Source organism: Dromiciops gliroides, chromosome 4, assembly GCF_019393635.1.
Source record: "Dromiciops gliroides isolate mDroGli1 chromosome 4, mDroGli1.pri, whole genome shotgun sequence".
NCBI lineage: Eukaryota > Metazoa > Chordata > Mammalia > Microbiotheria > Microbiotheriidae > Dromiciops > Dromiciops gliroides.
This window is the reverse complement of record NC_057864.1, coordinates 357866965-357892644: the sequence shown is the minus strand read 5'-3', so window position 1 is coordinate 357892644 and position 25680 is coordinate 357866965. Positions and strand designations below refer to the sequence as shown.

The 25680-nt window shown below is 36.7% G+C and overlaps 1 protein-coding gene and 1 pseudogene across 2 annotated transcripts in view; both read right to left on the bottom strand.

Annotated features, from left to right (window-relative positions):
• LOC122753489 overlaps positions 1 to 21490 on the bottom strand; it is a 43229-nt pseudogene extending 21739 nt beyond the window's left edge.
• The window catches only part of NKAIN2 (sodium/potassium transporting ATPase interacting 2), a 1311503-nt gene that overhangs the window by 959999 nt on the left and 325824 nt on the right, over positions 1 to 25680 (bottom strand). The gene's annotated exons all lie outside the window — the stretch shown is intronic.

Genomic DNA, 25680 nt, shown 5'->3' with positions numbered 1-25680 from the left:
AGAGCATCTGAACAGAATGGCCCAGTTAAAAGATACTTTCAATTGCATTAATTGGTTTTGAGCAAATATTCTTACAATGTATTCTTTAGTAGCAAGATTTTTACATGTGACTTCCTGTTTAGGGAAGGTAGTTATGGTAAAAATAATTATTCTGTAACTGATTTCTTTTCTTACACAAGCACATATGACAGTCATATGTTAGAGGTTTATTTTTTAAAAAATACATTGCTTTTTCTAGGCCCAAAATTTATATGGCCCTGGAATTAATTCTTGTCTTATTAATAGATAGGTCATTAGCATACTATTAATAAAATCTCAATTCTAATTCCAATGTGTATATGCATATATGAAAAATGAATTGAGATCAACATCTCCATGGCTTAATAAATCCTTTGCTCTTTTTGCAAATGCAATCTAGGTAAGCACTCTCTCATGCTCTGTGAGGCAATTAATTAGCTAAAGCTGTGCAGATTCCTGCCAATGCAATCAAAGAGAACACAGCTAGACAAGGAAGACAAGGAGGAAAAGGTAAAAAAAAAAAAAGGCTGACATGTTTCAAAATGCAGCTCTGGAATTAGAAAGATAAAATGATTATGAGGAAAACAGCACCACACATATATCAATACATATACCTTTATATTTCTACATATATATGGAGAGAGAGAGAGAGGGAGATGTGGGGGGGAGAGACAGTGAGAGACTGTTAAAGAAAATTAAAAGTTATGACTTGATACAAAGACAGTAAAAACTTTACTCTTCTAAATGCTAAAGAATTTTTTCAAACTACTTGTATTTTTATATCAGAGCAATAGGAGAGATTCATAAAGTCATGATAATACAAAGATATGTATATGCCTATCTAAACCATTTAGAACACAAACAATGCCATCTTACTTTCTCATCCCCCAGATTGACACAGGCTAGCAACACGAGTTTGTGTGTGTGTCATTAATATGTATATTTTTATGTATATATATATATATACATATATATACACACACACATGCATACATACACACATATAAAAATAAAAGATAAAGTTAACAATTTCAAAAGGAAGCAGTGTGGTATAGTGGGATAAGCATTAGGCCCAGATTCTGAAGACCAAAGTCCAAATCTTCTTCTAACATTATTTGTATGACATTGGGCAAATCATTTAATCCCCATGAGCTTCAGTTTCCTTAACTGCAAAATTTAGAGGATTCGGCACCTTGGTGGTAGAGTAGATAGAGTGCAGGGCCAGGAGTCAGAAAGACTCCTCTGACACTTACTAGCTGCGTGACCCTGAGCAAGTCATTTAACCTTGTCTGCATCATTTCCTCAGCTATAAAATGAGCTGAAGAAGGAAATGGCAAACCATTCCATTGTCTTTGCCAAGAAAATCCCAAATGGGGTCATGGAGAATTGGCATGACTGGAATGACTGGACCACAAAAAAACTTGAAAGGTTCAGTTGGAATAGGAAATTCAGGCCCCTTCTAAATTTGATCCTATGATGATAAAAATCTTTCTGCTAAGTGTGGATGCCAAATGCAATGTGGTTATAAAATCACTGCTTGTAGAGTCAGAAAGGCTATATTCAAGTCTTAGTTCTAACATTTGCAATGCATGTGACCTGGAGCAAGACTCTAAAACCTTCTTGGTTCTCAATTACCATATGTGTCAAATGGGAGTAATAGAACTCATGCAGAGTCAAATTTTTGTCTCCAATAAAAATTTATTTATTTATTTATGTTTTTGGGGGGTTTTGCGGGGCAATGAGGGTCAAGTGACTTTCTCAGGGTCACACAGCTAGTAAGTGTCAAGTGTCTGAGGCCAGATTTGAACTCAGGTCCTCCTGAATCCAGGGCTGGTGCTTTATCCACTGTGCCATCTAGCTGCCTCCTCCAATAAAAATTTATTTAAAAGGATAAGGAAGCTTTTCTCATTGCCAAGGCTAACTCTTTCCACTTGCGCCTTTGATTCCCCACACCACAACCTATCCAAGAGATTTGCCACTTTGAACAGCCCCTCAATGTAATCTTTAATCTTTGCTGCTGCATATTGATCTGCCCACATCTATGAGAGTGAGAGTGGGAGAGAGAGACAGAGTGAGAGAGAGAGACAGAGTGTGAGAGAGAGAGAGAGAGAGAGAGAGAGAGAGAGAGAGAGAGATCTTCCTTACACTATTACCCTCTCAAGTTATCTTCCTCTATCTTACCTTGATTTCATGGCCAATGTGCTAAAGTTTGGAAGGAGGGGAGGTACCTTTCTAGATTCTACTACTTTTCACTCACTTTTGAATTCTTTGCAAATTTTTCAACCCAACCACACTACTGAAGCTATTGTCTTCAAAATGGAGATCTTATTGTAACTGCTCAGTATAAGAAGCTTTTCTTAGTCCTCATGTTCATTACAATCTCTAGCTTCTGATATTGTATATATCTGTATATTCAATCTTCTCTGCACTTTGCATAACGCTGTTCTTTTCTTGTTCTATTTTCGTCATCAATCATCAACAAAAATTTATTTACCCCCTATTATGTGTCACTTACTGTGCTCATCTGATTTCCTTTATTGCATCACCATTCAGATCCTGCTCCATATGTCTGTTTACCCCATCTGCTCTCTTATCTCTCTAAACACTCCCCCCTCTTGGTGATTTCTTCAGTTCCCATGGATTCAATGACCATTCCCACAAAGATCAAAGATGAACACTTCCAGACAAATTAACTCATCTCTCTTTTTTATTCTTATATCCAGTTGACAAATTGACATTTTAACCATCACAACATCTCTTGCATTTAACTCCTCACCACTCATACTGCTACCACCACAGTCAAAGGTCTTAATTTCCCTCACTTTGATGATAACAAAAGACTTTTCATTGGAATCCTGACTTCTAGTCTCTTCCCTCCCAAAACACCAACAATCCAAGGTGCCCCAAATGGGGTTATTTATTATTTCTCATACATGTCACTGCATTTCTCATTTATGTACCTTTTCACTGACTGTCTCCAATCTTTGGAAAGTACTATTTCTCCATTTTTGTGTACAATCTATAGTGTTCTTTACTACTCAGCTCAAGTGCCATATAACCTGTCTCTAGACCTGTACTAAAATATTTCCAATTTAGTAATAACTATGCCCTTTTGGCATAGGTTTTGAAAGACCAACAACAACTGCATGCCAAAATGAGGCATCAAGTTCACAACTTAGCAGAGACTTAGTTGTTATGATAGAGAAACGAAACATTTATAGTTTTCCACCATAAAAATATAAGAATTGACTTATTTTCACAATCTACCGTTTTAAAGAAGAAATTATTCCCAGACTGCAAGGAGTTTCTATAATACATTTAAATCTCTGAAGCCAGACTGCCTAATTAGTCTTCCACTTGGCTAATTGGAATGATTACCAATGTATAGATTCACTCTATTGCATTGCAAGTCACCAAACAAAGGGGTCAATAGCATAAGTTCTACTTAATGCAATTGGTCTAATGGCCTTCTCCCCTTCCTATAGCCTATGTTTTGTTTGTCTAATTTCCTCTTGCTCTCATCCTTTGTTCATTTCATCCTGTATTCAACTAAGATAAACATATATTACTTTGATAAACTTCAAGTGTTAAGGAATACTGAATGTATTTTTAAACTCCCTTTTAAAATGTTATTTTCACATTAATCATTAGGATATTTCTCAAATTGTCAAGTTTTTCTTTATCCCTAAGCTATAACAATAACAATTTTACAGTGGGAATTAATCAACCCTTTTGACTTATTGGCTTTTTGTGATAGCACTCAATTTATTTCTGTGGCTCATTTCAAGTGCTTCAATTTCCTAAACAATTTATAGGGTTTTTTTAATAGCAAAATAAAAACTGGCACTCTTGGGTTTGATAAACTTAAGTAGCAATCATGAATTTTAGACTCCATTAAAAATGTAGTCAGTGAACTTATTGAAGGGCATGAAGATTCCTACAGTAGCATTTCAGTTGGATCCCGATGAAGCCTCTTACTGCTGAGTATATTGGGTTCCAACCCAGTGTGGATGAAATAAAAGTGTCCTGGAAAAATGGCAGTATTTTTAAAAAATCATTTTCACCTCTGGCATAGGAAACTGAACCAAAGTGAAGGACATTGCTTGAAGAGACCTATAAACATGCCTGTTTTTATCCTCTTGGAATCCTTATTGATTGAATCTAGAGGTAATGAACTTTCACCATTAGGTTACTTTTAATTTAAAATTGTCAAAGCCTATCCTTTCAGTCAGATTCACAAAACATTTAAAGTGGTTATGGTGAACTCAATAAATCTTAAAAATTCTTAACAAAGTGTGTATAATATTCAGGTATTCTAAGAAATCTGTCAATTTCATTTTTTTTAAAAATGACACCCACCCCCACCCCTCCTGAAAAGAAAGCTCTAAGAGACGACCTTGGATAACATAAAATACAACCTTCGTTTTACAGATAATCAAATGTCCAGCTCTTTGTGACCTTAAGCAAATTACAACCTCTCAAAGTCTTTGCAAAGGGGGATCATTATACTTCTGTTACAGCTGGGGCCTGGGGTGCGTAGGGCATGGGGGGACATTGTGAATAAAGCAAATAAAGCACTAAGTAAATGTGAGCCATCCTTCTTATTAAAAGTAGTTTTCTATTATAAGATTTCTTAATCACTCCCACCACCTTAATCCTAAGAAATTAATTAAAGAGAAAACAACAGGCATTTCTTTATTCTAAGCTCCAGTTCCAAAGTTTTCTTAACAGATCAATTATCGGGGACAGCTAGGTGGCGCAGTGGATAAAGCACCGGCCCTGGATTAAGGAGTACAGGAGTCCAAATCCGGCCTCAGACACTTGACACTTCCTAGCTGTGTGACCCTGGGCAAGTCACTTAACCCCCATTGCCCTGCCCCTCCCCCCCAAAAAATCATTAAAGGGCCTACAAATCACTTAAAAATAAATAAATAAAAATAAACTATATCAACATGCACATCTTCAAAGTAGTTAAGAATTAAAAAAAAACAGATGAATTATCTGTAAGAAATACAAATTTTTCCTCATATAAAATGGCAAGTTTTTTTCATTACTATTTTTAGCATTCATAGACTCACTTCTCCTGAGAATTCAGAGCCTACACGTATTAGGGACTACCTCTGATCTTCTTTAGTTTGGAAGCTTATTAATCATATAGCAAAGAATAGATAGTGCTTGAGGATCATTCAGCTCACTGTTTAAGGCAATTTTCCTAGACCTACTCATTAAAAACATAAAAGGATCAAAATACAGTGACAGGAAAGAATTCTTGAGGGAAGCTCAATCTACTTTGGTCTTATACTAAATTGTCCTTCCTTTTGACAAGGCCCAATCCACAGTAATGGCATAAAGGTTTCACTCCTATCAATTACTGCAATAAGTTCAATGGAATCCCCATTAGACAGTAACTTTTCATGTAATTTTTGTTTAATGTGGAAAAACTGATGAATGTATGAGAACATTTTTTGGAGGGTTAGGAGAAAGGAAAGACATAAAGCCAAAACTTTACTCTTTCTTCCAAGAATGCCATGAGGTTAATGGGGATGAAGACTAGACCTATGATTTCACTGTTGAAGAAAAGCTCTCAGTAAGGACCTTCCTGTTCAAATTTGGGTCAGTATTCTTTTCAAATTAAAGTCTTAGAGAGTTGCCTAGAAGCTTCCTAAACTACAGGTTGCAACCTATTATGGGATTGCATAACTGAATGCAGGGGTTGTGAAAAATTTGGCAACAGTAAAAGGTTATGTATACTTATTTCACATACCTATATACCCAGTCTTGCATAAAAATCTCTTACGAAAAGGGGTTGTGAGTGGAAAACGTTTAAGAAACCCTAGACTAGAATAGTGTGAGTTAAATGAATCACCCAGGGTCATACACAGCCAGTATGTGTCAGAGGTGTGTCAGAGTAAGATCCTGGTTGTGAGGCCAATTATCAATTTATTATAGAATGCTGCGTATCTATGAAGGTAATGAAAAACAAAATGAAATAAAATAAAAAGAGGACATGAAAGCCCTTTATAGGTCACAGGAGCTTTGAAAACCCAAGAGACCATCTCTGCTCTCAAGGATTTTTAGCCTTTTTCCTCCCCCATCAGTTATACTGTTTCCTACATACATTTAAGATGCAGATACTCCTCAAAGTCTTGCTTTTCCCAAACTAAAATGTGTAGCAATTTGGAATAGTCCCAATCAATCAAGGGAGTGAATATTTAAGGTGTTTTCAAGTTTATTAAATTCTGTATTATTTTGTTGTTTGGTCATTTTTCAGTCATGTCTGATTTTTCATGACCCCATTTGGGGTTTCCTTGGCAAAGGTATTAGAGTGCTTTGCCATTTTGTTCTCCAGCTCATGTTACAGATGAGGAAACTGAGGCAAACAGGGTTTTAAGTGTCTTACCCAAGGTCTCACAACTAATAAGTATCTGATGCTGAATTTGAATTCAGGTCTTTCTGACTCCAAGCCTCATGCTTTATCCACTGCACCACCTAACTGCCCACTCATATGACTTATATGGAAACAAATATACCTATTTCTAAAAAGTCGTGACTTTTTATGAAACATTATGTATTTATATAAACACAGTTGTTTTCTATACCCAAAGTGACTGGGACATTAGGATGATACAGAGAAAGCACAGGGACTCTGGAGCCAGAGGATCTGTTTTCCTATCTTGCTTCTCATGTTTTCTAACTGTATGACATTGAGAAAATTAAGTACCCCATTACATTGTAAAATTCAAAAAAGGGGACTAGAGGACTGGGGCAAGTCACTTAACATCTTTGCCTTGGTTTCCTCAAAAGGAAAATGGGGATGTACCTCACAGGATTGTTGTGTGGCTGATGTAATAGTATTTGTTAAGTACTTTGCCTGATATCTGGCACAGGGAAGGTGCTATATACACATATATATATATATATATATATATATATATATATATATATATATACACACATACATATATACATATACACACATATATATACACACACATATATATATACATATATACATGTGATCCAATGAACATTGCCACTCCACCTGCACATACCTATTTTTTTCTTAATGCTTTTTGCCCAATTCCATAATTCTCTTTTCTAATTTTTTTCACAATTCACTTTATATCAACAACTTTCCTGTGTGTGTGTGTGTGTGTGTGTGTGTGTGTGTGTGTGTGTGTGTGTGTGTGTGTGTGTGTGTGTATGTTTTGGAAGTGGCTCCCCCCCTCCCCACAATCATTCAGCGACAATCTCTTGTCAGTGGATAAATATTCGCATATCAAAACTCTTGAGATCAGAGGGAAAATCCTGTACTATATCTTCTCAAAAAATGCTGGTGGTATTAAAGAAAAACCTCAACACACGATGGAGAATGTGAACTTTGCTTTTTTTTTTGTATGTTGTCTTTCAGGGGCTTGAAATGAGACAGGAGATTGGAAGGTGTCCTTTTTATGGGGTTTGGATGGCATTCTTCCTGAATATATTATAACTGAACAGGAGGGCTCCTGAAATCTCCTCCCACCATCCTGCCTGCGTCTCTGTCCAGGGCTAGGATATGCCTGCTAAAGTCTTCTTGGCAATCTTTCCTGATCTTCTAAATAGGCTCAGCTCTTGTCATGGCGAGTGGCCTTTTCGGCTGAGTGCAAGTATCAGCTGCCCCATCTATGCTTCTGGCCCTAGGAAAGGGAGACCCATGCTGTGAGCTTGGCTTAAGTAGGCAGCAGGCAGCTCAGCTGTGGCTAGGGCACCTGGTTACCTCTGAGGCAGGAAGCTAAGAAATCGTGAGGATAGATAGTCCAGTTCCCTCTTCCCTCCAGCTCAAGCCCTAGGCTTAACTCATTTACTCTATGTAGATTATCTAAGGGCAAGGTTATTTTCTCTCCATTCCTAGCTCACATACCCTTTATGACTAGCCAGATTTCGCTTTAGAGATATAAATCAGTGTTAATACTGTATTTCAAGAGAAATACAATTAAGAAAAAAAGTAGGAGAGAGGGAAAAGTATCCTATAGGATCTTCTATCCCAGGGTAGGAGTGAGTTATCTATTTTTTTTCTCTATAATAGTTTTTCTCCTCTATGTGTCAGTGCAAACATAAATAGGGAACTGACTATTAAGTGGCTTTATCTTTCTACCAATTTAAGAACAAGAGGTTGAGACAAAAAAAAAAAGACACCATGCCCTACAAGACAGCTATCTCTACTCTTCTTTCCTTCCTGATACTTTGGGAATGCCTTAAGGGTGGAAGTTATGGGGAGGATGTACCATTACCCTAATAGCTAGAACTATGGATTCAGATTTTTAACAAATCAGTTACTGAAAAGTAGTATTTTGTTCCAATGACCTGAGGGTGGAAAACTGCCTCTACTTCAAGATTTCCTACTAAATAGAGCAATTATTATTCATCTACTCTTCTCATTTAGGGTCCTTACAGCATGTTTTATGCTAGTTTTCCAATGAAACAGAATACAGTGATGTGAACCCTTCATCTTCCATAATCTTTGCTTCACGTTGTATCATTTCCACCTAGTGAAATGGATGGTATGCTAGCCTTTGAATGAGGAAGAGTCAAATTCATTCTCTGACATAGACCAGCAAGTCACATTAACTTCATTTCTGTATCTCTAGGCAACATGAGGCTCAAATAAGCAATTATTAAAAATTACAAGTTTTATAAAACTATTAGTTTTTATTTTTCCCCTCAAAGGATTCCCCTAATTTCCCTAAAGGATTTCCCCCAAAACACTCCTTTTCTTTTAGACTTTTCATAAACTTATAAATGAGCTAGTATAAATATCCCAGACACACTTATGGACTACATATACAATTATGGAGAAGATGGTATAATATTCTGAGATCAGGGATCTCATTCCAATGCTTCTTCCATCTCACCCACTCATTTCACCTCAAGAGAAATCATGTTCCCCATTTTCATCTATTTTTCACAGTCCACTCTTTAGTTAATGTTACCTAAAGTGATCTTTTGCTCATAGGTTCTTTAAACTCTGTCCTATCTTCCAACTCTTACCCAGTTACCTCAGGAAAAAATATTCTCAACTGTTGTCTCTTTTTCTCTGTCCTGCTACCTGCTTCATTCTATTTGTGAGAGAAAAAAATTGACTCTAATCATGGATGATACAAAAAATGTAACAGTATAGCTAGTGAGATACCTGTATTAGGAAAACAGTTTTGAAGGGAAATTAGACATAAAAAGAATTAGTTCCATTAACCTCTCCTCTTCTTAAAAAAGTGCCAGTAAGTCTTCTTAATCTCCACAAACTTCCATGTTCTGCCACATCCACTTTTTTTTTTTTTTTTTTGCCGGGCAATGAGGGTTAAGTGACTTGCTCAGGGTCACACAGCTAGTAAGTGTCAAGTGTCTGAAGCTGGATTTGAACTCAGGTTCTCCTGAATCCAGCGCTGGTGCTTTATCCACTGTGCCACCTCGCTACCCCCTATCCAATTCTAAACTCACTAAAATTCCACATCAATTTTAAAAAGAAAATTATACTTTATATTGATTTTTCCTGGTGGTTAATTTATAGGTACTATAATCATTATCTATTTTTCATTATAAGAATAATTTGATCACATCACTTCACTTCATTTTGCCTCACTTTCCTTATCTATAAAATATGGGATATGAATTATATATAAAGATTAGATCAGCTTCCTCCCTGTTTAAAAATTGCCTAATTCTATGGAGGCTTTTATTGGTTGGCCTAAGAATCTAGCCACCATTTACAATGTTGTTTCATTGGGGGGAAAAAGTGCCAACTAACCAGTTGTCTAATAATTGGACTGTTGGAAGGCACCCTGAAAATAAGTAGGGGACTTCCCAAATCCTTTGTCACAATGGTCTATAAGTTTTAAAGTAGGAATTGGGTGCTTATTTAATAGACTCTATTTTAATGGTGTTGATAGGGCTCAGAATAAGGTAGCTATTTTATTCCAGAGCCACTTCTGCTGCTCAAACCACTCACCAGCAAGAAGGCCGCATGCAGTAAGCATGAGCAGTTTATAAATGTCAGCAAAATCCTATGAATAAATGACTGCCTTGGAGCCATCTTCTGAGTGTCTCTTATTTAGAATAATGTGTACTTTTTTATAGGGGAAAGAAAAAAAGTGTCATTTGACAGTTTATGTACCCTGCCTCACTCCCTTTAAATGGTATTGTTAACAAATGAAAAACATCTGCAAGTTGAAGTTGTTGTTTCAAGTTGCCCATTTCACAGCAATTTCTGGAAATGTGAGCATGGTATTAAAATCAGAAGGCCACTTAAGGAGGAAAGAATACTTCTGTTAGAGGGATAAATGAAAACAACCTATTTGGTTAGCATTATACTGTTTTATCAAAGACCCAGTGTTTGTGTATACCAGTGAGAAAGAGAGGGAGTGTTTATGAGCTCTCTGAAAGGATTGATTTTTGCAAGTCCCTGATTTAGCTGGAGGGTGTTCATATATATTTTGTTAGCAAAAGGGTTAATGGATTCGACCCTTTGAGAAATTCACTTCTTTTGCATGCATAGAATATGATGGATAGTTAACTGCATGCACATTGGTAAACCGAGGTGAAAACAAATTAATTGGAAGGTATAGAGTTTATTGTTTATTTTTTGCTTGATAGATGGATCTCATTATTTTCCTTGGGCAGACAAAGCTATAACAGTTTCCAGAGAAAGGAAAAGTGGCAGCTCTAGGAAACTGCTTACAGATGGACAGCCAGCAGGCTAAAAATATTACTTCTGTCCACCTCATCAATAAGCTGGCTCCATGAAGAATGCCAATTATTCTTTTCCTGCTCGAGCTGCCCTTTGTGAGGCATAGAGCTGGTTATTGATAACCGGGTATGGAGTGCAAAATATATACAGTAACACAAACTCATTTACTATGGTAAATCTATATTGGATAGCTCCACTGCCTTTCATGCCATTATTTAAAACGGCAGTGTACACTCATCAAAGTCGAAGAGGATTATGCTGATACTGGGTTTTGCTACTATCTTATTAATGATTAATGATACACATTTATTATTCACCTATATTTAGAAAGTCTGCATTCTGCCCTGCAAGAAAATAAAGAAAAAAAAGGAGGGGGGGGGCATCACTTAGTTCCTGGGGCTGGGTCTTCCATCTTGCATACATTTAAATGTTGTAGCCACAGGCCTTTGTGTCTTCTCCTTGGTGATACCAGAAAGTTGAAAGTGACAGCAAAACAAAAACAAATGAAGAAAACAGTAACTTTCTCCATCACTAGCAATGAATCCTTGTTAAATTCATAAGGCTACATTTCTAGATTTATCCATATTTTAAACATAAAGGGTGAAAAAATTATAAAACCTTAATAGCAATTACTGTGAGAGAGGGGGGGGACCTCCTTTCAATTAAAGGCACTGCAAAATAAATGGCATTCTCTGGGCATCAGCACAAAGCTAAGAGATTTCATTGGCCTCATTACTTTCATTGCCATGCAGTCATTTCTCCCAGTCTATTGTAGGACTCGGGTTAGGAATGTGATCTCTCTTGACATTTGCAGAGAGAATGAGTATAGATCAGTTCACCTAGAATCAGTGGCATTGTAGTTTAGAATCCAAACACACTAGGTGTGTTTTGTGACAATATGGGTGGGGTGAGGGGCAATGTTTCCTGGGAAAGGAGCAATAGAGAAATTAAAGACAAATTCGCTTGAAATTGGGACTTAGTTTCCAGTCTCTGTAGCATCCTTCCTACTTCCATCATTCCCTGAATCTCTTTGCAATATCTGATCACATGGCTATGTCAAGATAATTCCATTTCCAAACTATATTACAAGACATTTACAGTTCTTTCATTTGAATTAGAGACATGTAACCATAGAAAATGCAGGAGTTGAAGATCAATAAGGAACTACTATGAATAAGTGTACACTCTCCTCCCCACAGATGACCTTCAGACCCACCTGTGCTTGAAGACAATGGCACCAAGTCTGAGTTGGAGTATCTGCAGAGAACATAAACACTGAAATATAACTTAGACTTTTTAAAAGATCATGAGTAATGTAGAAATTTGTGTAACATGATTGTATTGTATAACCTATATGAAATTGTTTGATGTCTTAGGGAGGAGGGAGGGAAGGGAGTGAGGGAGAAAATTTTGGAACTTGAAATCTTACAAAAATGAATGTTGAAAACTCTCTTTACATGTAATTAGAAAAAATACTATTTAAATAAATGAATAAATAAATAAAAATCTCCAAAAAAGTGCTACTTTGCTCTATAAAAAGTTTGCCATTATAAAAGGCGAGATGCTTTGCTGAAGACTAAAAAGAGTAAATAATTAGGAAAAAGGAAAATTACAAAAGACCAGGATTGATAGTCACCATTTTTCTCTTTATTTTATTTTGGTGAGGCAATTGGGGTTAGGTGACTTGCCCAGAGTCACACAGCTAGTAAGTTGTCCGGTGTCTGAGGCTGTATTTGAACTTAGGTCCTCCTGATTCCAGGGCCAGTGCTCTATCCAATGAGCCACCTAGGTGTCCCTTTTACTCTTTTTTAAAGAAAAGCCTATTACTTGGGTGATGGGGGAGATTTCATTCTGGTGAGTGTCACTCTATTCATTAAGTGAGCTTGCCACCTATGAATGGGCACATATTTCCCTGGTGGTATTTATGGAAGAACCTTTATTCATCTGCTGTACAAAGCTATTAGATGGCACCTTGTTGAAGAAGAGTACCTAGGAATTCATTTAATTACCATAAGTATCCCCATGTCTACTATATGAGAACTAAGCATAATGTAAAAGTACATGAGGTTATAAAAAACAAGCATACTAAAACTTGTACTTTCAAATGAGTGCTGTCCTCTTCAGGTAGTCACTTAAGGATGCTATGTTCTTATTCTAATGAGGCTGCCCTGGCTCAAAACATTTTTGCACCTCTTTTTGAAATTCTTTTAGGAGCCTATGACACTTCCTTTGGAATATGCTCAGCAATTGCCTACTTCACCCTTTGAGGATGGATTTGATATTTTGAAAGAGCCAAGACACTCATGATTATAGCAAATACGGTGAGTGATCAAGGTAAATAATACCATTTGAGGTATAAGTATAAAAAATGAGACTGATTTTCTTGTGCATGGCTCATAAACTATTTCTGAAAGCAATTAGAAAAGAGGCATTCTGGAAATGGTGCATGAATTAGCTCATTCATGGAAGAGAATGTACAGTTCTTTGGGGAAGCTAGATTTTTGCAGAACACTGAAAGATTTCACAACTGTTTTTTGTTTTGTTTTGTTTTGTTTTTGTTGTTGGTGGTGGTGGTGGTGGTTTTGTTTTTGTTTTTTGGCCTGAGCAGTTAAGAGTTCCTCCTACTGTAGGATATGGTCTCTGGCCAGTTGGTTGAAATAATTTGCTTTATAGTGATTATAAAGGAAGACTTGTACTAGGCAATGAGGAAAGGTGCAAAGGAATTTGCAGATGGTTCCGGTTTGGAAGAAAAAGAATTATGTAGAAGCAATTTGGGGGGATTCCCTATTCCAGTTGAATTTCATTAGCCACAATGTCTCCCACCTAAGATTCCTAGGGACAAAAATAAAAGTAGAGAGACAAAAGCCCTCATATTTTCTAAACCGAAAGAAAAATCCTGCCAATAATGAGAATTCCAGCCTAGGAAGGGATAGCATTATTAGTATTCTCTCATAACATGAGGGAAAAGAGAACATGCACCTTATGTCATCCACAGCTGGGTGGACTGTACTTGGGGTCATTTTATTTTATATTTATTTTTTATTTAGAATTTTCTCCAAGTTACATGTTGTGGTAAAAAGTTTTAACAGTCGATTAGATAATGGAGAGACTCCAATTTTTTTTTAGGACCACCCTTTTGGGGAGGAGACCAACGGCATGAGCTACGCACACCAGTTCGGCTGCGATGCACGCCAGATTGCCTGCTGAGCACTCAACTTCCGGGGTGCGAGCTTAAAAGGCAAGGAGAGAACAGAAGTGGGGCCTTTTTTCCTGCTCCGCTGGTCTCCTGGCTGCGCTGCACAGACAGAGGCTGATTGGAGTTCGACTTGGCCTGGCTCTCGGTTAACAGCACGTACTTGACTCGGTCTCTCTGGTGAGTTTTATATGGAATATAGACTAAGCCTAGACTTAAGACGATTTGTATTGTATTTCTACTTTCCTATCCTTCTAATCAACATCACTACCATACAATAAAAGCTCTAACTAGAAAACCAGAAGCTTCTTCCATTTACTAGTCTGGGAGATAAATTAAGGGAAAGGTTAAGTAGGGGAGATTTATGATCTAATATCCAATTTTAAATCTCACAATGTAAAAAACAATTTTCACATTGATTTTTTAAAACTTTGTTCCAAATTTTCTTCCTCCCTCCCTCCTCATCCCTCCTCACCCCTCCCTAAGAAATCAAGCAATTTAATATGTTATACATGTGCAGTCATGCAAAACATCTTCATATTAGTCAGGTCGTGAAAGAAAATAGACAAAATAACTTTAGAAAGAGGAACTAACAAATACAATTATACTTCACTCTGTATTCAGATACCATCAGTTCTTTCTCTGTTGATGGTTTACATTCTTCATTCATCTTTCTGATAGCATCCTGCTCATCATTTCTTTCACAGTTACTATTACTAACTGTATTACCACCCTCCGTCCTATTCCCTGCCCTTGATATTTCCTCTATTTTCTATCTTCTTTCACCCTATCCCTCCTCAAAAGTATTTTGCTTTTTATTGCCCCCTCCCCCAATCTGTCATCCCTTCCTTCACTTCTCCCTGCCTTATCCCCTTCCCCTCCCGCTTTCCCTCAGGGCAAAATAGATTAGTATATGTACTTGAGTATGTATGTTATTCCCTCTTTTGGGGTTATTTTAAAGTTGATAAAAGTTTGTCTCTATAATATGCCACTTAACTTAATCAGAAAACTAAATTGGCTAAACGTGTTATAGATTCAAGTGACTCAACTCATTGAGAATAAGTACCTTGTGCTGCTTCTCTTTATGTTTACTATAATGCCTCACAACTAGTAGTAACTCCTCAATGAATATTTTTGAAGCAATAAATGGATGGATAGATAAATGGTTGGATTACTTTAATGTACTAAAAGTGATTTTGTATCAGTATTCTAATTCACAGGTAAAATGCTTAAAGTACAGAAGTTCTAAAGTGGATTCAATGACACATAATACTTAAAAATGCCAAGGAAGAACAAACGGTTCCCTGTTCCTTAGTCTAATATTGATTTCATTTAATAATTCAAAGGCTCAAGCTAGGTAATATAGTGGATAGATTATTAGATCAGGATTTAGGAAAAGGAGTTCAAATCCTGCCTCAAATAGTCTCACACTTCCAGTGTGATCATAGACAAGTCACTTAAATGTTCTCTAACTCAATTGTATTCTTTTTTTGTTCATTTATTTTCAGTTGTGTTCAACTCTTCATGACCACATTCAGGGTTTTCTTGCCAAAGATTCTGAAGTGGTTTGCCATTCACTTCTCCACCTCATTTTTACAGATGAGTAACTGAGGCAAACAGGGTTAGGTGATTTGCACAGGGCAAGGCAGCTAGTAAGTGTCAGAGCCCAGATTTGAACTAAAGAAGATGATTCCTCCTGATTCCAAGCCCAGTGATCTATCCATTGGGCCACTTGGCTGCCTCTCTGCAACAGTATACTCATCGATAAAAGAGATAATAATAGCACACACCTCACAGGGCTCTCTTTATTTTATCTGTGAGTAAACTATCTATGAGAATTAAACGAGATAATATATTTAAAGTATTTTACAAACCTTAAAATGTTAGCTATTATTAAAAGCAATAATAATAACAATTAAGGTGCTGGACTCAGTGGTCTCTTAAGTTTCCTTCTAACTCTAAATTATATGACCTGTGATCTTGTAGAAATTATTAGGTTTTCAGAATATGGCAGTATCTCTCTCCCCATATTGTTATAGGATATAAATGCTGTTGTCCAGGTGAAATGGAAAAAAAAAACTTACTAGTTTCATAATACTATTGTTTTATTCTAATATTCCAGTGCATTTGTGAACTCCTCAACGTATTCATTCCTTTGACTAGTGTGTATCAAAACTTAACTATAGGGGGCAGCTAGGTGGCGTAGTGGATAAAGCACTGGCCTTGGATTCAGGAGTACCTGAGTTCAAATCCGGCCTCAGACACTTACTAGCTGTGTGACCCTGGGCAAGTCACTTAATCCCCATTGCCCGCAAAACAACAAAACAAAACAGAAAAAAAAAAACTTAACTATACTTCTCATCCCATGTTATTCTTATGCATACATGTCCTAGTGATAAGGATGTTGGTTTTAAAGTTAGAAGATTCAAGTTCACCCTATATTTGTCAACTCTTTAATCATATGTGTATGTGTATGTATATATTTGTTGTTGGTATTTTTTTCATTTTAACAACAAAACCAAAACTAAGACACCCTTTAAAGAAAACTTCATCAGATTTTAGACTAAAAGTCATTACTATACTTTCACAACTGTAATATTGACCACAAAGCAGTTTTCTCATGTTTATAAAGAAATATAGAATGCTAAACAAAGAGTTAATTTAAATTGTATTTCTCATAGGACTGACCGTCAGCTAAAATTTTAATATTTTCGTTTGTTCTACTGGAAAATGATTCCCATGAACTAAAAGCAAACAAAAATAACTATACAGGGGTTTTTATTTTGATTGTTTTGAGAAATTAGCAAATACAAATTCACATGTATATATGCATATATGTATATCTATAGACATGTATACCTATAGACAGACATATCTGCATATATGATGAAGCTTGACATTGGCCTGGGAGATAGAGAGCCAGCCTCAAACACCTGGATTCAAGTAGTGTCTCCAATAGATGTTATCTGTATTATCCTGGGCAAACTGCTTAACTTCTCTCTAGTCAACAAGCATTTATTAATTGCTTACGTTCCAGGTGCTGTGCTAAATGCTAGGGATACAAAAAAAGCAAAAATACAGTCTCTTTCTTTGTGGAGTTTATGATCTAATGGAGGCAAACATCATGTAAGCAAGTAGGTAAATTCAAGACAGGAAAAATAGCAATAGCCTTTGTGGGACCAGGAAGGCCTTCTTGAGTAGGTGGGATTTAAGCTCAGTGTGTGGGGCAGGGAGGGCAGGGAAAAAAAAAGCAACACAAGGGAAGCTAAAGGCAGAAGTTAGCATGCTGGTAGAGCATTCAACATAACTCTAAAATGAAGTTATAAATCCAGTAAGCTATCATAGGTCCAAACTCTACCCCCTCATATGCACCAAAAATAAACAAAAACATGCCTTTTATTGATAATGATATGAGCCTTCAGTTAATTCTAACATATCAAGCCTTATTCATCCTTAGTCATCTATCAGCATTTTTACTTTAGTCAATTGCAAGTTTTTTCTTTAATTTCTGTTTGCCAGTGATATTGGAAGGTAAAGAAAATCACTCACAAGCCTTATTTTTATGAAATCAGTCTTCAAAGTGCAACAAGGTTCAAATACAGGAATCTATGATCATGCAGTTACATTGATTTTTGGCTATCCCAGAAATACAACTGATGTTTAAAAGAAAGTTTCTTTCTAGTAAATGCCTGTGAAGGACATTTTCCATGGAACTACCAGCTTTATTTGACACTGATAAAGGATTACAAACTGGATAATCACCTCAAAGAGAGACTGTGTCTCCCACCTGGGGTATACATATAAAACTACTAAGACATGATAAATGTTATTGAAGAATTCCCATACAAATCTCTTTTGTGAGATAACAACGAATTAATGTTTTGCTTTTCCCCCATCTTTTCTTTCCATGAATGATCTAAAGAGTAAACCAGTGGGGCATCAATGAATCAGCAGCCATCCCAATGGTACCTGAACCAAAGGGGACCTTGAACCCAATCATTTTCAGTTCTTCCTGGGAGTTGCTATGGATTTTTGGAGGGACTGCTAAAATAGAGCAGATAGAAGATGGAAGAAATGGACATTGCATCATTTTCTAAGGTCTAATTATTCTTCATTTTGATCTGAATAAGTATCATTTCTCCTAAAGCACTGGAAGTCAGTCCTGAGCAAGAATTAGAGATACTAGAGGATATTAGGGTTTTATTTCTTAGCCTAGAGGTATCATCTGCTTTTTCCAGGGCACTGATAGAACCTTGATAACAAACATTTCCTTTGTCCTACCTTGAGTCCCATCTTTTAATAACATCACATCATTAGTTCATAATAGTCCCAAAGGATGCTAAGAATCCTATTCCTAGGAAATTCATGTAGTGGTCTGAAATCATGGTAGTTGTTGGACTTGCTGAACAGTAGTCATCCAACCCTGCATGAGGAACCAAGACTCAAAACAAATTTTCACTGAAATAAAACATTAGCAATTTCCTTCAAAACCAACCCACCTCAATCCATTGAAATTTATCAATTGTAATGAATTCTGGAGACACAGGCTATCCATTTTCTCTGAAGTCCCCAATGAAGTGGGCTGGGAATGTCACCAACTTAATAGAAAATATATATGTATAAGACCAGATAGGGTTTCCACCATCACAACTGTATTCAACATGAGTCATTATCAATAAAATATTCATTCTTTCTGAATCCTCCTGCAGCTGCCTTTGAAGTCAATAACAGCCATTTAAACTACCATGTTACAATCTTTCTCCATGGAGCTCAAAGCACCTGGGAAAGATTATCTAATTAATCTTAATGCATGCAGAGAAGTGCTAAGGGGATGTAGAAAAAGATGAGAATTTGTCTATAAAGTTCACAGGGACTATCATTTAAATTCTATCAGTTACAATATAGTAGGAAACACAACCCTCTGGCTATGAGAATCCACTTAAAACTATCAAGATAGCTCATAAAATGGATTTCAATTCACAACTATTGTAGGCTATAAATTGAACTTGTGTAGAAACAGATTATTACTGACTCATTTATAATGTTCAAGTTACTTCCTTTCATCTGCAAACCAAAAGGAGAGGATAATAATCATTTATTAGTCCAGATCATCACCCCCAAATGACAATGAATTTCTATTAGCTGACTCAAAAGGTGGAATATGCAGCTTTACACTTGATGCATATTTGAACCTGGTCTCTAAGAATCTCAGTTTACAATTTGGAAAAATAAAAAGAATAAAGTACTCGTCATTGGATATTGTTTGGAAAACACATGAGATGTGAGAATGACACTATCTCAAGAGAGTTATTTATTTCAAAGAACAAAGAAAATGAAGATTCTATTACCTTTTTTCCAAGACAATGCCAGGGATGAATATTCATTGTGTTATGGTATAATTAGATATCTATTTCATAGGCTTTGAAGACTCAAGATTCACTTCCACAGCTGTGTCCCTATCTCCACAAAGCTCAAACAGAGGCCCTGAAAGGAATTTGTGTCCTTACCTATTTTAAGTGGTAGGGATTTCTTAGTGAAGCTCATTTTTTTGCTTATTGAATGATGAATGAAATGATAAGGGATATTGCCTTTGCTTGTGTTGTCCCTCAAAAATCCAAGGGCAGAATAGGAGTAAATTCCAGACCCACTATGGATATAGGAGTATCAGCTTGGGAGCAGAATGACCCCCTTAGATTTCCTCTAACACCTCTCCCTTCCTCTCTCTCTCTCTCCCCCACTCCCTCCCTCTCTATAATACATCCTTACTATATATAATACACACACAGACATATATATATATATATATATATATATATATATATATATATAAAACACAAGGATATATCCTTACTATTATCTATGGCTTCAGAATCCTCTTATGCTCTAGAAATGAATAATACCTTAGCCAGATCAGTTATCATGCTCTAACTCTGCCACGATAGCCATTCTTTGAGGTTATTCAAAACAATAATATTTCAAATTTGTAGAGTTTTGTGGTATAGATTTAAGATAATTTAATACACATAATCACAAATAGAATGTAAATGTAAGTTCTTAGAGGGCAAAGGCTATTTCATTTCTTTTGTATCCCCAGCACTTAACAGTGTCTGGCATAAAGATAACATTATATGGTGATTATGAGTTGTTTTTTCATATAAATCTCATAATAACCTTAAGTATGAAATACTTCACTTAACAAGTACAGAAATTGAGATATAGAGGATAAGTGGGTCACCCAAGTTCACATGACTAATTAGTAGCATAGCTAAGAATTAATCCCAGGTTCTTTCCCTTGCAGCAAGATACCTCCCTAATACAGACTAGTCAACCAGAAATAAATGTTATATATTCCTCCAGATTTTTATGTTTGTGATCGTTTAGAAATAGATACCAAGTAATAATAATGCAGTATTTTTAAAGTCTATGACTGTCATGAATAATGGAAAACCTAGCTCAAACATTAAAGACAATTTAAAAATCTGGCTTTAAAAAAATTGGCTCCACACACCCCCTTGAAGAACATTTGATGAATTCATACCATTAGTCATGTTCAATTTATTAAGTGTTTCAGCCTTTAATAATCAATAAAATTCAGAATACAGGCTTAACATGATTGAAGAATGCACTCAGGAAAATTAATATAACAGCATTAAGTAGTTTGCCACATGTCTTTTAACAGAAAAATATTGCTTATTTTTTTTTCCTTCCTTGCTTTCTTTACTGACAACTGCAGTTCCCAATAATTCCATATTTCTATTAAGAAAATTCTTCTCAATCAAGGGGTGGTAAATAAATGGCACACAGACTAAACTATCTGTACACTGGAACACCAGAAAGGATTACTAATATACACCAAGGAATACAATACTTCATACAAAACACAGAAGTCATTCTCATTTCCTGAATGTTTGCAAAATAATGACCAGGTCCATGTAGAAGTTTTTGTAGGCTCCAATATGAGACATGGGATAATAATCAGCTAAAAAGGAATACTTCCTGATCATTTCTCAGTAGCCAGTGGAGAAAATCTCTTTAAACAGCTGAATTTCTTTTACCTTTTCAATATCAGTCACAGGATATATTTGTCTTAAGTACATACACATGAAATCAAGCATGGAGATAAAATTTCATAGTGTGTAGTTTACTAGAATACCCTCATGACTGTCAAAGAAAATGATGATTCTATCTAGTACTGCGGGGGCAGGGAGGTGGCTCAGTGGATAGAGTACCAGGCCTTGAGTCAGGAAGACTCATCTTGGTAAGCTCAAATCTGAACTCAGATGCTTACTAGTTGTGCAACCCTGGGCAACTCTACCTCAGTTTCCTTATCCTTAACATGAGCTGGAGAAGGAAATGGCAAATCACTCTAGTACCTTTGCCAAGAAATCCACAAATGGGTTCAGGAAGAGTCAGACATGGCTGACAATGGACTGAATAACAACAACAATTTAGTGGTAGTACCTGAATAGCAAAGTACTGCCAGGGCCACAGTTAATGATGCTGCTGCCATCTGGACCAGAGCGGTATGCTGATTCATTGTTGAAAGAGTGAGTAGCCATTTTGGATTTTTCATTGGTAACTTGAGAAAAGATATGAGATATTCAAATTCTCCAGTGAGATTTATCTTTTTCTTTTCTCTTCCCTTCACAATTGCTTCTAGATGGGTGATTTAAGTAACAAAGGCACCTCTCTTTGGTCAGGGCAAATAATGCATTTATCTTGCTAAGATAAAACAATTCTGTACAGTAGTTGCAGATGAGCCCAACCCACATGCCACCTAACTACCGTTGCCAGAAATGAGAAAGATTAGAGCAAAGCCTGCAACCAGCTTGGCATTTCAATGAAAATGTTTACACCGAGTTCCCACCTAATGTTAATTTGAACAAAGGTGCTGAACCTTGTCCCTCTAAAGACTTATGGCATAAATCATACAGCATTCTTATTACTCCCCTCCTTATGCCAGCATGTCTAACCTTCACACTCAGAAGGGATTCCCTCCAGTTTACACACATCCTTGATCTTTGCCCCCTTACTGAGATTTCTGAGTTTGAGGTACTTAACCTTATAAAAAAACTAAGCTTGATTCTCAAGACAGACTATGGAATCTCCTTCCCTGGATTGCTGAAAATAGGCAGAAAACTGGACAGGAAAGGAGCTTAGCCCTCTCTCTATGCCAATCTCCCCTCCTTCCCTGGCCCCTGCCTTTAGGATATTTCAGTTGTTGGTTTTATTGAGATATCAAGACATGCTATTGTCTGATTGTCCATTGAAAAGACCCTGAAGTTCCTCATTCTGCGCATTCACAGGTATCAGAATAACGAGTGAGAGCTAAGGACAGCCATATATCTAACACACTAAGGCCTTTCAGAAAAGAGGGCCATTTCTAATTACTTTCCAGTATATCCAAGCGTAAGAATGGATACAAGCGTAAGACTGTCCCCATGTATAACATGCATTGTCAAGTACTATTTTTTAACTGGGCTTATGGTGTAAAATATGCTATCACATCCTTTAAATTAGGCAAGTAAGTGATGTGGTGGATGAACTCAGAGATGAGTTTGAATCCTAGTTACCCTGGGCAAGTAACAAACTCTTTCTGCCTCAATTTCATTATGTGCAAAATAAAAAATAATAGCACTTATTTCAGATCATTTCTGTAATGATCAATTGAAATTGCATATGTAAAGTGTTTTTTTAAATCTTAAAGCACTATATCAGTGCTAGTTAATATAACTATTAATTTTTTTTAAATTACCCTCAAGCTATTCACTTTCTTTTTGTTTGTTTTTCAGGGCAATGAAGGTTAAGGGACTTGCCCAGGGTTATACAGCTAGTAAGTGTCAAGTATGTGAGGCTGGATTTGAACTCAGGTCCTCTTGAATCCAGCACCAGTGGCTTTATCGACTGTACCACCTAACTTCCCCGTGCTATTCACTTTCAAAGTCCGATGAGATGGAATCTCAAATAGTTACTCATAACGTAATTACTGTTACTAAAAATACTACCAATAATGACAGATTATTGACAATTAATTTATTGTATATTTCAGGGAGCAAGAGTTTGTTAAAAGCCCCCCCCTAAGAATTAGATTAAAATGACTTAATACATAAATTCATCTAATCTATTAATAATGGGTAACTAGTGCTTGAAGTACTAAGATTGAGTGAGAAGGAATGGAGTTCTGTTGATGTGTGAAATTTTATTTCACTTAATTGGCTATTTCTGAGCATGGTTTTAGCCTTATGTCCAGGTCTCACAAAGAAAATCTGACCTCCCACTCACATGGTTAAATAAGAGGAAGTATGTGTGCATGCATATCTTTCAGGTACACTGTCATATCATTAGCCCATCCTTGACAGCCTTGGGGTCTTTCTTATCAATAGTTTCCCAGGGAAATATAGACAGAATGTGGGATACAAGACCTACAGAATGGAATATCCAAATAAGGAAGAGCCCTATGTGCTACATTTCAAGTACATACAATATGAGCTAACCATGCATGAGGAATTTATGCAGCCTTTTACCCAATGAGCATCCTGCACATGTACTTCTATACTTCTGATTCATGCGAGTATAGACAAAGAAGGCTTTCTGCCAAGTACACATATATGTATAAATATCAGGGAAAGTCAGGGAGAGATTTGATGGGAATTCACATAATATCTGTCAGCCATGCCAGACATTGACTCCCTGTTTGTAAGTCTCCTTTAAATAAATTATCTCTTTCACCCTGAAGCTTCCAGAGTCTTTCTTTGGTATGGAGTTTCTATCTTGGTACAGGGCAGTATACACCTGCAGCTGTACTGGTAACTCAACACTGAGCAAGTGGACCCATACCACAACATCACACTTCTCTTACTTTCTTTCTTCATGTGTAGTGAGAAGAGAACATTCAATGACCCCTGACCCCACAAAAAAAGTAAACAAATTGAATTCAATTTAATATTTTATTTAGACTGGAGGTGTTGAGGAGAAAAAGAGTTTAGATAAGGCATGATCTTGATATAAAATAATCAATGAATAATCTCCCCAATATACTTGAACATTTCATTTTTTTTTCTTTTGTTGAGAGCATTGACATCATCTCAGTTGCCCAAGCATATAGACCCTCACTATCTTTCAACCTGTACTTCCTTCCGCATATTCAATCTATTGCCAAGGCATGTTATCACCTTTGCACTCTCTCAAATATATTCCTCTTTCTCTTTTAATACTGGCACCAACCTGGTGCAGACCCTCATATCCTTCTGCCTGAACTAGTATAATAGCTTGCTGATTGGTTGGCTTGCCACAAGTGCCTCCCTACTCCAATTCATCCTCCATTAGGCCACCAAAATGATTGGTTACTTAAAGCACAGGTCCCATCATGTCACCCCATTAGTCAAACTCAAATGGCTTCCTATAACTTTCAGGATTCACTATTTGGCATACCAAGCCCTTCATAAATGATCTCCACCCAATCCCCATGCCCATCTTTCCAGTCTTCTTATATCTGTAATGATTGAAATGATGCCACCTACTGGAGACTTACTATAGAAAAGTTCTGCCATGAAAGGAAGGTCTTTGAGGGCAAGACCACGCGTCTTTTCTTTGGTGTCACGAAGTGACGTTTGTTGGTGGGAGGAGGAAGGGGGAGCCGGGCGCTCTGCCTCTCTCTCTTTTCCTGAGGACGCTAGTGGAGAAGGGAGCTAGAAATGCGCTCTCCCTTTAATAGATAGGAATCTAGGCCTTTCTCTCTCTCTTTTCCAAATTCTTATTCTCCTTAATAAATGCTTAAAAGTCTAACTCTTGCTAAAGTTTATAATTTATTGGCGACTACTCATTAGATATTTTAGACAGTTTAGCTAGAATTTTAGCCCTTAACACATCTTACATCCCACCATACAAAGGCATTATTTAACTCAGTAACACTGGCTTCCTTGCTATTACTGAAACAAAACATTTCATCTCTGCTCTGGGCATTTTTTTACTCCTCCTCCCATGCATGGAATGTTCTCCCTCCTCATCTGCCCCTCCTGGTTTCTTTCATGTTTTATCTAACATACCCCTATCCACAAGCAACCTTCCATAATCCCTTTTAATTCTAGTCCCTTGCCTCTGTTAATTGCTCACTATTTCTTAGGTATATAGTTTTACATGGTTATTTTCATGGTGTTGCCCCCCCAACCCCCCATTGGTGCTTTTCAAGGGCAGGGTCTTTTCTTTTTCTTCAGCTCCCCAGTAATTATGATAGTGCCTGACACATAGGTGGCATTTAATAAATGCTAGCTGACTGAAAAGCATAACTATATCCTTAAAATTGGTATTTGTAATAAGAAAACAAAAAAACCCCACCCTACAATATGTTGTAAAATGTTTTCCCATTCCCTTTTGTCCTTGTGCCCATCTGCTAGATTTTATGAGACTAGTTGTAGGGCAGGTGGGTAGTGCAGTGGGTTGAGTACTGTGCCTGGAGTCAGGAAGAGATCTTCCTGAATTCAAATCTAGCCTCAGAAACTGCCTAGTTGTGTGACCTTGGGCACTTCACTTAATCCCTTTTTGGCTGTTTCTTCATCTGTAACATGAATTTGAGAAGGACATGGCAAACTGCTCCACTATTTTTGCCAAGAAAACTTCAAATGGGGTCCCCAAAATTTGGACAAAACAGAATTGACTGAATAATAATCATTTGTCTCCTAAGTAAAAACAATTTAACAGTCTTGGTACTGCTGCTTTCTATGTCTAGTTTATTGTCTTTCCTTGTTCTTGT